The sequence below is a fragment of the Saccopteryx bilineata genome, chromosome 10 (genome assembly GCF_036850765.1).
Source record: "Saccopteryx bilineata isolate mSacBil1 chromosome 10, mSacBil1_pri_phased_curated, whole genome shotgun sequence".
NCBI lineage: Eukaryota > Metazoa > Chordata > Mammalia > Chiroptera > Emballonuridae > Saccopteryx > Saccopteryx bilineata.
Window position 1 is genome coordinate 80,646,409 of NC_089499.1, and position 16,124 is coordinate 80,662,532.

Below are 16,124 nucleotides of genomic sequence, written 5' to 3' on the forward strand. Positions count from 1 at the left end.
ACTTGTATCCATCCATGAACTTACACATGACCCAACACTGCTTCATCCATGAACTTATCCATGCACCCAACATTGCGTCCATCCATGAACTTATCAATGCACTCACCCTGCATCCATTTATGAACCAATCCATCAACCCAACCCTGCATCCATCCTTGAACCAATCCATGCACCCAATCCTACATCTATCCATGAACTGATCCATGCACCCAACCCTGCTCCATCCATTAACTTAACCATGCACCCAATCCTGCATCTATCCATGAAATGATCCATGCACCCAACCCTGCATCCATCCATAAATTTACCCATGCACCCAACCCTGCATCCATCCATGAACCGATCCATGCCCCCAACCCTGCATCCATCCATGAACTGATCTATGCACTCAACCCTGCATCCATCCATGAACCAATCCATTCACCCAACCCTGCATGAATCCTTGAACCAATCCATGCACCCAACCCTGTACCCATTTGAACTTTTCCAAGTACTTAACCCTGCATCCATCTATGAGCTTGTCAATACACCCAACCCTGCATCCATCCATGAAATGATCCATGCACCCAACCCTGCATTGCTCCATGAACTGATCCATGCACTCACCCTGCATCCATCCAAGAACCAATCCATGCACACAACTTTGTATCCATCCATGAACTTACCCATGCATCCAACAATGTTTCTATCCATGAAAAAATCCATGCAACCAACCCTGCATCCATCCATGAACTGATCCATGCACCCAACCCTTTATCCATCCATGAACTTTCCCATGCACCCAACAATGTATCTATTCATGATACGATCCATATACCCAACCCTGTATCCATCCATGAACATAGCCATGCACCCAACCCTGTATCCATCTATGAACTGAACCACGCACCCAACCCTGCATCCATCCATGAACTTATCCATGCACCAAACCCTGCATCCATCCATGAACTGTACCATGCACCCAACCCTGTATCCATCCATGACTGATCCATGCACCCAACCCTGCATCCATCCTTGAACCAATCTATGCACCCAACCCTGTACCCATCTATGAACTTTTCCATGTACTTAACCCTGTATCCATGTATGAAATTATCTATGCAACCAACCCTGCATCCATCCATGAACTTACCCATGCACTCAACCCTGCTCCATCCATGAACTGATGCACGCACCCAACCCTGCATCCATCCATGAACTGATCCACGCACCAAACCCTGCATCCATCCATGAACATATCCATGCACAAAACCCTGTATCCATCCATGAACTTACCGATGACCCAACCCTGCTCCATCCATGAACTTATCCATGCACCCAACCTTGTGTCCATCCATGAACTTATCCATGCACCCAACCCTGCATCCATCCATGAACTTACCCATGCACCTAACCTTGCTCTATCCATGAACTGATCCATGCACCCAACCCTGTATCCATCCTTGAACTTACCCATGCATCAAACCCTGCATCCATCTATGAACTGATCCACGCACCCAAACCTGTATCCATCCATGAACTTACTCATGCACCCAACCCTGCATCCATCCATGAACTGAAACATGCACCCAACCCTGCATTGTTCCATGAATTTACCCATGCACCAAACCCTGCTCCATCCATGAACTTACCCATGCACCCAACCCTGCATCCATCCATGAACTTATCCATGCACCCAACCCTGCATCCATCCATGAACTTATCCATGCACCGAACACTGTATCCATCCATGAACTTACCCATGCACCCAACCCTGCTCCAAACATGAACTCATCCATGCAACTAACCTTGCGACCATCCATGAACTTATCCATTCACCCAAGTCTGTACCCATTCATGAACTTACCCATGCACCCAACCTTGCTCCATCCATGAACCTATGCATGTACCCAACCCTGCATCCATCCATGAAACGATCCATGCACCCAACCATGCATCCATCCATGAACTGATCCATGTACTCACCCTGCATCCATTCTTGAACCAATCCATGCACCCAACCCTGCATCGATTCATGAACTTATCCATGCACCCAACCCTGCATCCATCCATGAACTTACCCATGCACCCAACCCTACTACATCCATGAACTTATCCATGCACCCAACCCTGTATCCATCCATGAACTTAACCACGCACCCAACCCTGCATCCATCCATGAACTGATACATGCACCGAACCCTGTATCCATCCATGAACTTACCCATGCACCCAACCCTGCATCCATCCATGAACTGATTCACAAACCCAACCCTGCATCCATGCATGAACTTATCCATGCACCCAACCCTGTATCCATCCATGAACTTACCCATGCACCAAACCCTGCTTCATCCAAGAACTTATCCATGTAACCAACATTGCGTCCATCCATGAACTTATCCATGCACCCAACCCTGCATCCATCCATGAACTTACCCATTCACCCAACGCTGCATCCATCCATGAAATTATCCATGCACTCAACCCTGCTCCATCCATGAACTTATCCATTCACCCAACTCTGTATCCATCCATGAATTTACTCATGCACCCAACCCTGCATCCATTCATGAACTTCCATGCACCCAACCTTGCTCCATCCATGAACTTACCCATGCACCCAACCCTGCATCCATCCATGAACTTACCCATTCACCCAACGCTGCATCCATCCATGAAATTATCCATGCACTCAACCCTGCTCCATCCATGAACTTATCCATGCACCCAACTCTGTATCCATCCATGAATTTATTCATGCACCCAACCCTGCATCCATTCATGAACTACCATGCACCCAACCTTGCTCCATCCATGAACTTATCCATGCCCCCAACCCTGTATCCATCCATGAACTTACCCATGCACCCAACCCTGCTCCATCCATGAACTTACCCATTCACCCAACCCTGCATCCATCCATGAACTGATCCACGCACCCAACCCTGCATCAATCCATGAACTTATCCATGCACCCAACCCTGCATCCATCCATGAACTTACCCATGCACCCAACCCTGCTACAACTATAAACTTTTCCATGTACCTAGTATGTATACATCCATGAACTTAACCATGCACCCAACCATGCCCCATCCATGAACTTATTCATACACCTAACCCTGCTCCATCCATGAACTTATCCATGCACCCAACTCTGTATCAATTCATGAATTTACTCATGTACCCAACCTGGCAACCATTCATAAAATTACCCATGAACCCAACACTGCTCCATCCATGAACTTATCCAAACACCCAACCCTGCATCCATCCATGAACTTACCCATGCACCAATCCCTGCATCCATTCATCAACTTCCATGCACCCAACCTTGCTCCATCCATGAACCAATCCATGCACCCAAACCTGCATCCATCCATGAACTGACCCATGCACTCAACCGTGCTTCCATTTATGAACCAATCCATGCACCCTACCCTGCATCCATCCTTGAACCAATCCATGCATCCAACCCTGTACCATTCTATGAACTTTTCCAAGTACTTAACCCAGCATCCATCTATGAACTTATCCATGCACCCAACCCTGCATCCATCCATGAACTGATCCATGCACTCACCCTACATCAATTTATGAACGAATCCATCAACCCAACACTGCATCCATCCTTGAACCAATCCATGCACCCAACCCTGCATCCATTCATGAACTTATCCATGCACTCAACCCTGTATCCATCCATGAACTTACCCATGACCCAACCCTGCTTCATCCATGAACTTATCCATGCACCCAAACTTGCATCCATCCATGAAATTATACATGCACCCAACCGTGCATCCATCGATGAACTTACATATGCACCTAACCCTGCTCCACCCATGAACTGACCCATGCACCCAACCCTGTACCCATCCATGAATTACCCATGCACCCAACCCTGCATCCATCCATGAACTGTACCATGCACCCAACCCTGCATTCTTCCATGAACTTAACCATGCACCCAACCCTGCTCCATCCATGAACTTATCCATGCACCCAACTCTGTATCAATTCATGAATTTACTCATGCACCCAACCTGGCAACCATTCATAAAATTACCCATGCACCCAACACTGCTGCATCCATGAACTTATCCAAACACCCAAACCTGCATCCATCCATGAACTTACACATGCACCAAACCCTGCATCCATTCATGAACTTCCATGCACCCAACCTTGCTCCATCCATGAACCAATCCATGCACCCAACCCTGCATCCATCCATGAACTGAACCATGCACTCAACCCTGCATCCATTTATGAACCAATCCATGCACCCTACCTTGCATCCATCCTTGAACCAATCCATGCATCAAACCCTGTACCATTCTATGAACTTTTCCAAGTACTTAACCCAGCATCCATCTATGAACTTATCCATGCACCCAACCCTGCATCCATCCATGAACTGATCCATGCACTCACCCTGCATCCATTTATGAACCAATCCATCAACCCAACACTGCATCCATCCTTGAACCAATCCATGCACCCAACCCTGCATCCATTCATGAACTTATCCATGCACTCAACCCTGTATCCATCCATGAACTTACCCATGACCCAACCCTGCTTCATCCATGAACTTATCCATGCACCCAAACTTGCGTCCATCCATGAAATTATACATGCACCCAACCGTGCATCCATCGATGAACTTACCTATGCACCTAACCCTGCTCCACCCATGAACTGACCCATGCACCCAACCCTGTACCCATCCATGAATTACCCATGCACCCAACCCTGCATCCATCCATGGACTGATCCATGCACCCAACCCTGTATCCATCCATGAACTTACTAATGCACCCAACCCTGCATCCATCCATGAACTGAACCATGCACCCAACCCTGCATTCTTCCATGAACTTAACCATGCACCCAACCCTGCTCCATCCATGAACTTACCCATGCACCCAACCCTGCATTAATCTATGAACTGATTCACACACCCAACCATGCATCCATCCATGAACTTATTCATGCACCCAACCCTGTATCCATTCATGAACTTACCCATGCACCCAACCCTGCTCCATCCATGAACTTATCCATGCAACCCACCTTCCGACCATCCATGAACATATCCATGCACCCAACCCTGCATCCATCCATTAACTTAACCATTCAACCAACGCTACTTCCATCCATGAACTTATCGATTCACCCAACCCTGCTCCATCCATGAACTTATCCATGCACCCAACTCTGTATCCATCCATGAATTTACTCATGCACCCAACCCTGCATCCATTCATGAACTTACCCATGCACCCAACCCTGCTCCATCCATGAACTTATCCACACACCAAACACTGCCAACATTTATGAACTTACCAATGCACCAAAAGCTGCATCTGTCCATGAACTTATCCATGCACCCAACCCTGCTCAATCCATGAAGTTATTCACGCACCCAAACTTGCATCCATCCATGAACTTACCCATGCACCCAACCCTGCATACATTCATGAACTTCCATGCACCCAACCTTGCTCCATTCATGAAATTACCCACAGACCCAACCCTGCATCCATCCATGAACTGATCCATGCCCCCATCCCTGCATCCATCCTAGAACTGATCCATGCAATCAACCCTGCATCCATCCATGAACCAATCGATGCACCCAACCCTGCATCCATCCTTGAACCAATCCATGCACCCAAACCTGTACCCATTTTAACATTTCCAAGTACTTAACCCTGCATCCATCTATGAGCTTATCAATACACCTAACCCTGCATCCATCCATGAACTGATCCATGCACTCACCCTGCATCCATTTATGAACCAATCCATCCACCCAACCCTGCATCCATCCTTGAACCAATCCATGCACCCAACCCTGCATCCATCCATGAACTTCTCCATGCACTCAACCCTGTATCCATCCATGAACTGAACCATGCACCCAACCCTGTATCCATCCATGAACTTACCCATGCACCCAACAATGTATCTATCCATGAAACGATCTATGCACCCAACCCTGCATCCATCCATGAACTGATCCATGCACTCACCCTGCATCCATCCTTGAACCAATCCATGCACCCAACCCTGCATCCATCCATGAACTTCTCCATGCACTCAACACTGTATCCATACATGAACTTACCCATGACTCAACCCTGCTTCATCCATGAACTTACCCATGCACCCAACCTTGCATCCATCCATGAAATTATCAATGCACCCAACCCTGCATCCATCCATGAACTTACCCATGCACCCAACACTGCATCCATTCATGAACTTCAATGCTCCCAACCTTGCTCAATCCATGAACTTACCCATGCACCCAACCCTGCATCCATCCATGAACTTATCCATGCACCCAACCCTGTATCCATCCATGAACTTACACATGCACTCAACCCTGCTCCATCCATGAACTTACCCATTCACCCAACCCTGCATCCATCCATGAACTGATCCACACACCCAACCCTGCATCAATCCATAAATTTATACATGCACCCAACCCTGCATCCATCCATGAACTTACCCATGCACCCAACCCTGCTTCAACCATAAACTTATCCATGCAACCAACCTTGCGTCCATCCATAAACTTATCGATGTACCTAGTATGTATCCATCCATGAACTTACCCATGCACCCAACCATGCTCCATCCATGAACTAATACATGCACCTAACCCTGCATCCATTCATGAACTTACCCATGCACCCAACCCTGTTCCATCCATGAACTTATCCACACACCAAACCCTTTGTCCATCCATGAACTTACCCATGCACCCAACCCTGCATCCATTCATGAACTTCCACGCACCCAACCTTGCTGCATCCATGAACATACCCACGCAACCAACACTGCATCCATCCATGCACTTACCATGCACACACCTTGCTCCATCCATGAACCGATCCATGAAACCAACCCTGCATCCATACATGAACTGATCCATGCACCCAACCCTGCATCCATCCATGAACTTAACCATGCACCCAACCCTGCATCCATCCATGAACCGATCCATGCCCTCAACCCTGCATCCATCCATGAAATGATCCATGCACTCAACCCTGCATCCATCCATGAACCAATCCATGTACCCCACCCTGCATCCATCCTTGAACCAATCCATGCACCCAACCCTGTACCCATTTGTACTTTTCCAAGTACTTAACCCTGCATCCATCTATGAGCTTATCAATACACCCAACACTGCATCCATCCATGAAATGATCCATGCACTCACCCTGCATCCATTTATGAACCAAACCATCCACCCAACCCTGCATCCATCCTTGAACCAATCCATGCACCCAACATTGCATCCATCCATAAAATGATCCATGCAACCAACCCTGCATTCATCCATGAACTGAACCATGCACCCAACCCTGTATCCATCCATGAACTTACCCATGCACCCAACAATGTATCTATCCATGAAAGGATCTATGCACCCAACCCTGCATCCATCCATGAACTGATCCATGCACTCACCCTGCATCCATCCTTGAACCAATCCATGCACCCAACCCTGCATCCATCCATGAACTTCTCCATGCACTCAACCCTGTATCCATCCATGAACTTTCCCATGACCCAACCCTGCTTCAACAATGAACTTATCGATGCACCCAACCTTGCGTCCATCCATAAACTTATCAATGCACCCAACCCTGCATCCATCCATGAACTTACCCATGCACCCATCCCTGCTCCATCAATGAACTGATCCTTGCACCCAACCCTGTATCCATCCTTGAACTTACCCACGCACCCAACCGTGCTTCCATCCAGAACTGATCCATGCACACAACCCTGTATCCATCCATGAACTTATTCACGCACCCAACCTTGCATCCATCAATGAACTTACCCATGCATCCAACCCTGCATCCATTCATGAACTTCCATGCACCCAACCTTGCACCATCCATGAACTTACCCACGCACCCAACCCTGCATCCATCCATGAACTTACCCATGCACCCAACCCTGCATCCATCCATGAACCGATCCATGCCCCCAACCCTGCATCCATCCATGAACTGATCCATGCAATCAACCCTGCATCCATCCATGAACCAATCCATGCACCCAACCCTGCATCCATCCTTGAACCAATCCATGCACCCAACCCTGTACCCATTTGAACATTTCCAAGTACTTAACCCTGCATCCATCTATGAGCTTATCAATACACCCAAACCTGCATCCATCCATGAACTGATCCATGCTCTCACCCTGCATCCATTTATGAACCAATCCCTCCACCCAACACTGCATCCACCTTTGAACCAATCCATGCACCCAACCCTGCATCCATCCATAAAATGATCTATGCAACCAACCCTGCATTCATCCATGAACTGAACCATGCACCCAACCCTGTATCCATCCATGAACTTACCCATGCACCCAACAATGTATCTATCCATGAAACGATCTATGCACCCAACCCTGTATCCATCCATGAACTAATCCATGCACTCACCCTGCATGCATCCTTGAACCAATCCATGCACCAAACCCTGCATCCATCCATGAACTTCTACATGCACTCAACCCTGTATCCATTCATGAACTTACCCATGACCCAACCCTGCTTCATCCATGAATTTATCCATGCACCCAACCTTGCGTCCATCCATGAACTTATCAATGCACTCACCATGCATCCATTTATGAACCAATCCATCAACCCAACCCTGCATCCATCCTTGAACCAATCCATGCACCCAATCCTGCATCTATCCATGAACTAATCCATGCACCCAACCCTGCTCCATCCATTAACTTACCCATGCACCCAATCCTGCATCTATCCATGAAATGATCCATGCACCCAACCCTGCATCCATCCATAAACTTACCCATGCACCCAACCCTGCATTAATTCATGAATTTCCATGCACCCAACTTTGCTCCTTCCATGAAATTATCCACAGTCCCAACCCTGCATCCATCAATGAACTTACCCATGCACCCAACCCTACATCCATCCATGAACTGATCCATGCACCCAACCCTGTATCCATCCATGAACTTACTCATGCACCCAACCCTGCATCCATCCATGAACTGAACCATGCACCCAACCCTGCATTCTTCCACGAACTTAACCATGCACCCAACCCTGCTCAATCCATGAACTTACCCATGCACCCAACCCTGCTCCATCAATGAACTGATCCATGCACTCAACCCTTTATCCTTCCATGAACTTATCCACACACCAAACCCTGCGTCCATCCATGAACTTACCCATGCACCCAAAGCTGCATCTGTCCATGAACTTATCCATGCATCCAACCATGCTCCATCCATGAACTTATTCACGCACCCAACCTTGCATCCATCCATGAACTTACCCATGCATCCAACCCTGCATCCATTCATGAACTTCCATGCCCCCAACCTTGCTCCATCCATGAACTTACCCACGCACCCAACCCTGCATCCATCCATGAACTTACCATGCACCCAACCCTGCATCCATCCATGAACCGATCCATGCCCCCAACCCTGCATCCATCCATGAACTGATCCATGCAATCAACCCAGCATCCATCCATGAACCAATCCATGCACCCAACCCTGCATCCATCCTTGAACCAATCCATGCACCCAAACCTGTACCCATTTGAACATTACCAAGTACTTAACCCTGAATCAATCTATGAGCTTATCAATACACCCAAACCTGCATCCATCCATGAACTGATCCATGCTCTTACCCTGCATCCATTTATGAACCAATCCATCCACCCAACACTGCATCCATCTTTGAAACAATCCATGCAACCAACCCTGCATCCATCCATAAAATGATCCATGCAACCAACCCTGCATTCATCCATGAACTGAACCATGCACCCAACCCTGTATCCATCCATGAACTTACCCATGCACCCAACAATGTATCTATCCATGAAACGATCTATGCACCCAACCCTTCATCCATCCATGAACTAATCCATGCACTCACCCTGCATGCATCCTTGAAACAATCCATGCACCAAACCCTGCATCCATCCATGAACTTCTACATGCACTCAACCCTGTATCCATTCATGAACTTACCCATGACCCAACCCTGCTTCATCCATGGACTTATCCATGCACCCAACCTTGCGTCCATCCATGAACTTATCAATGCACTCACCATGCATCCATTTATGAACCAATCCATCAACCCAACCCTGCATCCATCCTTGAACCAATCCATGCACCCAATCCTGCATCTATCCATGAACTGATCCATGCACCCAACCCTGCTCTATCCATTAACTTACCCATGCACCCAATCCTGCATCTATCCATGAAATGATCCATGCACCCAACCCTGCATCCATCCATAAACTTACCCATGCACCCAACCCTGCATTAATTCATGAACTTCCATGCACCCAACTTTGCTCCTTCCATGAAATTATCCACAGACCCAACCCTGCATCCATCCATGAACTTACCCATGCACCCAACCCTACAGCCATCCATGAACTGATCCATGCACCCAACCCTGAATCCATCCTTGAACTTACTCATGCACCCAACCCTGCATCCATCCATGAACTGAACCATGCACCGAACCCTGCATTCTTCCATGAATTTAACCATCCACCCAACCCTGCTCCATCCATGAACTTACCCATGCACCCAACCCTGCATTAATCTATGAACTGATTCACACACCCAACCCTGCATCCATCCATGAACTTATACATGCACCCAACCCTGTATCCATTCATGAACTTACCCATGCACCCAACCCTGCTCCATCCATGAACTTATCCATGCAACCCACCTTCCGTCCATCCATGAACATATCCATTCACCCAACCCTGCATCCATCCATTAACTTAAACATTCACCCAACGCTGCGTCCATCCATGAACTTATCCATTCACCCAACCCTGCTCCATCCATGAACTTATCCATGCACCCAACTCTGTATCCATCCATGAATTTACTCATGCACCCAACCCTGCATCCATTCATGAACTTACCCATGCACCCAACCCTGCTCCATCCATGAACTTATCCACACACCAAACACTGCGAACATTCATGAACTTACCCATGCACCCAAAGCTGCATCTGTCCAAGAACTTATCCATGCACCCAACCCTGCTCCATCCATGAAGTTATTCACGCACCCAACCTTGCATCCATCCATGAAATTACCCATGCACCCAAACCTGCATACATTCATGAACTTCCATGCACCCAACCTTACTCCATCCATGAAATTACCCACAGACCCAACGCTGCATCCATCCATGAACTTACCCATGCACCCAACCCTACATCCATCCATGAACCGATCCATGCCCCCATCCCTGCATGCATCCATGAACTGATCCATGCAATCAACCCTGCATCCATCCATGAACCAATCCATGCACCCAACCCTGCATCCATCCTTGAACCAATCCATGCTCCCAAACCTGTACCCATTTTAACATTTCCAAGTACTTAACCCTGCATCCATCTATGAGCTTATCAATACACCCAACCCTGCATCCATCCATGAACTGATCCATACACTCACCCTGCATCCATTTATGAACCAATCCATCCACCCAACCCTGCATCCATCCTTGAACCAATCCATGCACCCAACCCTGCATCCATCCATAAAATGATCCATGCAACCAACCCTGCATTCATCCATGAACTGAACCATGCACCCAACCCTGTATCCATCCATGAACTTACCCATGCACCCAACAATGTATCTATCCATGAAACGATCTATGCAACCAACCCTGCATCCATCCATGAACTGATCCATGCACCCAACCCTGCATCCATCCATGAACTTACCCATGCAATCAACCCTGCTCCAACCATAAACTTATTCATGTACCTAGTATGTATCCATCCATGAACTTACCCATGCACCCAACCATGCTCCATCCATTAACTTATCCATGCACCCAACTCTGTATCACTCCATGAATTTACTCATGCACCCAACACTGCTCCATCTATGAACTTATCCAAACACCCAACCCTGCATCCATCCATGAACTTACCCATGCACCAAACCCTACATCCATTCTTGAACTTCCATGCACCCAACCTTGCTCCATCCATGAACTTACACACGCACACAACCCTGCATCCATCAATGAAATTACCCATACACCCAACCTTGCTCCATCCATGAACCGATCCATGCACCCAACACTGCATCCATCCATGAACTGATCCATGCACTCACCCTGCATCCATTTATGAACCAATCCATCGACCCAACCCTGCATCCATCCTTGAACCAATCCATGCACCCAACCCTGCATCCATCCATGAACTTATCCATGCACTGAACCCTGTATCCATCCATGAACTTACCCATGACCCAACCCTGATTCATCCATGAACTTATCCATGCAACCAACCTTGCGACCATCCATGAACTTATCCATGCACAAAACCGTGCATCCTTCGATGAACTTACGCATGCACCTAACCCTTTCCCAAAATGAACTGACCCATGCACCCAACCCTGTACCCATCCATGAACTTACCCACGCAACCAATCCTGCATCCATCCATGAACTGATCAATGCACCCAACCCTGTAACCATCCATGAACTTACTCATGCACCCAACCCTGCATCCATCCATGAACTGAACCATGCACCCAACCATGCATTCTTCCATGAACTTAACCATGCACCCAACCCTGCATCAATCAATGAACGGATTCACACACCCAACCCTGCATCCATTCATGAACTTATTCATGCACCCAACCCTGTATCCATTCATGAACTTACCCATGCACCCAACCCTGCTCCATCCATGAACTTATACATGCAACCAACCTTCCGTCCATCCATGAACATATCCATGCACCCAACCCTGCATCCATCCATGAACTTAACCATTCACACAACGCTGCGTCCATCCATGAACTTATCCATTCACCCAACCCTGCTTCATCCATGAACTTATCCATGCACCCAACTCTGTATCCATCCATGAATTTACTCATGCACCCAAACCTGCATCCATTCATGAACTTACCCATGCACTCAACCCTGTTCCATCCATGAACTTATCCACACACCAAACCCTGCGTCCATCCATGAACTTACCCATGCACCCAAAGCTGCATCTGTCCATGAACTTATCCATGCACCCAACTCTGCTCCATCCATGAACTTATTCACGCACCCAAACTTGCATCCATCCATGAACTTACCCATGCATCCAACCCTGCATCCTTTCATGAACTTCCATACACCCAACCTTGCTCCATCCATGAACTTACCCACGCACCCAACCCTGCATCCATCCATGAACTTACCCATGCACCCAACCATGCATCCATCTATGAACCGATCCATGCCCCCAACCCTGCATCCATCCATGAACTGATCCATGCAATCAACCCTGCATCCATCCATGAACCAATCCATGCACAAAACCCTGCATCCATCCTTGAACCAATCCATGCACCAAAACCTGTACCCATTTGAACATTTCCAAGTACTTAACCCTGCATCCATCTATGAGCTTATCAATACACCCAAACCTGCATTTATACATAAACTGATCCATGCTCTCACCCTGCATCCATTTATGAACCAATCCATCCACACAACCCTGAATCCATTTTTGAACCAATCCATGCACCCAACCCTGCATCCATCCATAAAATGATCCATGCAACCAACCCTGCATTCATCCATGAACTGAACCATGCACCCAACCCTGTATCAATCCATGAACTTACCCATGTACCCAAAAATGTATCTATCCATGAAACGATCTATGCACCCAACACTGCATCCATCCATGAACTAATCCATGCACTCACCCTGCATGCATCCTTGAACCAATCCATGCACCCAACCCTGCATCCATCCATGAACTTCTACATGCACTCAACCCTGTATCCATCCATGAACTATCCCATGACCCAACCCTGCTTCATCCATGAACTTATCCATGCACCCAACCTTGCGTCCATCCATGAAATTATCAATGCACTCACCCTGCATTCATTTATGAACCAATCCATCAACCCAACCCTGCATCCATCCTTGAACCAATCCATGCACCCAATCCTGCATCTATCCATGAACTGATCCATGCACCCAACCCTGCTCCATCCATTAACTTACCCATGCACCCAATCCTGCATCTATCCATGAAATGATCCATGCAACCAAACCTGCATCCATCCATAAACTTACCCATGCACCCAACCCTGCATCCATCCATGAACCGATTCATGCCCCCAACCCTGCCTCCATCCATGAACTGATCTATGCACTCAACCCTGCATCCATCCATGAACCAATCCATTCACCCAACCCTGCATCCATCCTTGAACCAATCCATGCACCCAACCCTGTACCCATTTGAACTTTTCAAGTACTTAACCCTGCATCCATCCATGAGCTTGTCAATATACCCAACCCTGCATCCATCCATGAAATGATCCATGCACCCAACCCTGCATTGCTCCATGAACTGATCCATGCACTCACCCTGCATCCATCCTTGAACCAATCCATGCACACAACTTTGTATCCATCCATGAACTTACCCATGCATCCAACAATGTTTCTATCCATGAAACAATCCATGCACCCAACCCTGCATCCATCCATGAACTTATCCATGCACCCAACCCTGCTCCATCCATGAACTTATTCACGCACCCAACCTTGCATCCATCCATGAACTTACCCATGCATCCAACCCAGCATCCATTCATGAACTTCCATGCACCCAACCTTGCTCCATCCATGAACTTACCCAAGCACCCAACCCTGCATCCATCCATGAACTTACCCATGCACCCAACCCTGCATCCATCCATGAACCGATCCATGCCCCCAACCCTGCATCCATCCATGAACTGATGCATGCAATCAACCCTGCATCCATCCATGAACCAATCCATGCACCCAAACCTGCATCCATCCTTGAACTAATCCATGCACCCAAACCTGTACCCATTTGAACATTTCCAAGTACTTAACCCTGCATCCATCTATGAGCTTATCAATACACCCAAACCTGCATCCATCCATGAACTGATCCATGCTCTCACCCTGCATCCATTTATGAACCAATCCATCCACACAACCCTGCATCCATCCTTGAACCAATCCATGCACGCAAACCTGCATCCATCCATAAAATGATCCATGCAACCAACCCTGCATCCATCCTTGAACCAATCCATGCACCCAACCCTGCATCCATCCATAAAATGATCCATGCAACCAACCCTGCATTCATCCATGAACTGAACCATACACCCAACCCTGTATCCATCCATGAACTTACCCATGCACCCAGCAATGTATCTATCCATGAAACGATCTATGCACCCAACCCTGCATCCATCCATGAACTAATCCATGCACTCACCCTGCATGCATCCTTGAACCAATTCATGCACCGAACCCTGCATCCATCCATGAACTTCTACATGCACTCAAACCTGTATCCATCCATGAACTTACACATGACCCAACCCTGCTTCATCCATGAACTTATCCATGCACACAACCTTGCGTCCATCCATGAACTTATCAATGCACTCACCCTAAATCCATTTATGAACCAATCCATCAACCCAACCCTGCATCCATCCTTGAACCAATCCATGCACCCAATCCTGCATCTATCCATGAACTGATCCATGCACCCAACCCTGCTCCATCCATTAACTTACCCATGCACCCAATCCTGCATCTATTCATGAAATGATCCATGCACCCAACCCTGCATCCATCCATAAACTTACCCATGCACCCAACCCTGCATCCATGCATGAACCGATCCATGCCCCCAACCCTGCATCCATCCATGAACTGACCTATGAACTCAACCCTGCATCCATCCATGAACCAATCCATTCACCCAACCCTGCATCCATCCTTGAACCAATCCATGCACCCAACCCTGTACCCATTTGAACTTTTCCAAGTACTTAACCCTGCATCCATCTATGAGCTTGTCAATACACCCAAACCTGCATCCATCCATGAAATGATCCATGCACCCAACCCTGCATTGCTCCATGAACTGATCCATGCACTCACCCTGCATCCATCCTTGAACCAATCCATGCACACAACTTTGTATCCATCCATGAACTTACCCAT